Below are 2,164 nucleotides of genomic sequence, written 5' to 3' on the forward strand. Positions count from 1 at the left end.
TCCCCATGGCATCTTGCCTGGCCATTTGCTGTCCTTCACAACCAAACTCTGCAGTTCCTTCAATACCCTTTAAACCATTTTTGCCATGTCCTTAAAAAAAAGCCAAGCCTGTCAAGAGTCTGGCTGCTTGTGTACCAAGAGCTTGATCTACCACACTGACCAACTGCATCTTCTGAGGTGCAGGCCTCTATGCTATGAAACTTGCTCTGAATTGGATCACTAACCTCTTCTTGCACCAACTATCATATCTGCCCAGTCCTCCCTGCTTTCTGCCTCAGGTAAAACGGAGGTTGTCTCATCTTATAAATCTTTTTTATCACTTTATTGTAAATTCTCTCTTTGAGATAACTAATATGTATGGTGAACAGCTACAAATGCAGGATGGATCTCTTGAGCTCTCTAGTAATTCCACTGCCAACCAACATTTGGTTATACAAGATTTTAAGATATACATTTAAGCTTAAATTGGTATCTTCCAATAATACTCAGTGCATGTTATGCATATAACAACTCAAATAAAAACAGGATCATACGCATTCTCTCTCTCACACACACACTTACATACAGGTAAACAGTTCACTAACGTACAGTGACCTATTTTGACACATCTCCCATTGAAGAGAGAATGGTGTGTCTAAGTCTCACATATGCTGAAAGGACAATCTGGGATTCATTATGTATTTCCAATCTGGTCCTTTTATTAGTATCTGAAATGTTCATTTCCTAAACTGTACATGACAGTCATTTAAAACTCCATCTGGCTTTTTTGATTTACACAGGAAACTTCCGTGCTAAAAGATGAATCCATTAACTGCACTGTATTTTTTTCCAGAGGAACGTTAATCACATATTGTCAAGTTTTCAAAAAAAAAAAAATTTTAGGAAGAGGCAGGATTGTAAACAGATATTAATACTGGGGAGGTAGGAGAGAAATTCTTACCATTTGTCGTCACTGAACAAAAGCTTTGTAAAGTATAAAAATATACAGCTCAAACAGCATTAAGTCTGCTTTCTTTGCCACTGAACACCTATTATACCCCATGAGAGACAAAGTAAGTGGTGAAACAGGTTTCATAAGAACTTTTAACTGTCCTGACCTACAAACTTTTAAGTCCACTTTATTTCCAAAGTATGGGTCTATTGCAACACTTTTCCTAATATATATATGGAGTTTGAAATAGGAAAAGTGGTCCCAAGCAACTCTTTTTAGATAACTGCATATTGTCTTAAAGAAGGTACAAATAATGTGTTGTAGTGTGTAAAAGAGACAGCAGCATGCACAAGCAGCCCCAAATAAATGTTGTTAATTATGAAGTCCTTGATACAAAGACAACATGCATCACTTGAGGTCAAGATTTTCTTCTAGTTTTCAGTTCTATGAGCAGATACAGAAATTGCCCAGGTAACAGTAAGCGTGGGGTTTTTTTTCCATGTTTCTACAGAGTATTTTCATGTATATGCATACCTACAGTTATGCTGAAGTTAACCTTCCTTGCCACACTTCAGACACTGCTCCACATGAAAAGTAAGAAAGGATATATTGGAATTGATGTGAAAGGAATCACAAAGAGTTATGAGAAATTGTTTCTACATAGCTAAGTGTGCCTATTTTTCTTTTCAGACAAGGGCTACTGCTCACCTCCCAGTAGAGCACTTGCTCTCCCCCCAAAGTTGCCCTCTCCTCCCCTCCTTCGTATGTGGTTCCTTGCTGCTTCTGTACCAGAGCCATGCAGTTTGTAAATCCCATCAGGTGCAAAGAAACCTTACAACTAGACGGTACTGTACTGCACTGCACACCCTTACCAGAACGAAAGGCACCATCCTCACCAAAGAAAACGAGAGAAGCTGGGCATTTCAATCATGCTGTCACAGGACCGACAAACTAAATGCAAGCATCCAAAAAAGTCATATGCAATTTACTAAGAAACATCCAGAAACACTGTATCTGAGATGTAATCTTACCGTAAAATTTCAAAAACATAGATTTAATGACCAAGAAAGTAGAAGGAAGGGATTTGAAAGGCTTACAATTGAAGACTGCTTTAACTATGAAAAGAAAGCATCTCCACCATGCATGACTGACTACTAACCACAGAACAAGGTTACACACATTTATTTGATGGCAAAATCCTTTATACAAGCCATAGAGAAGGAAGGGCAAAAG

This window comes from Gavialis gangeticus, unplaced genomic scaffold, assembly GCF_001723915.1.
Source record: "Gavialis gangeticus isolate Ggan-Ray unplaced genomic scaffold, GavGan_comp1, whole genome shotgun sequence".
Classification (NCBI taxonomy): Eukaryota; Metazoa; Chordata; order Crocodylia; family Gavialidae; genus Gavialis; species Gavialis gangeticus.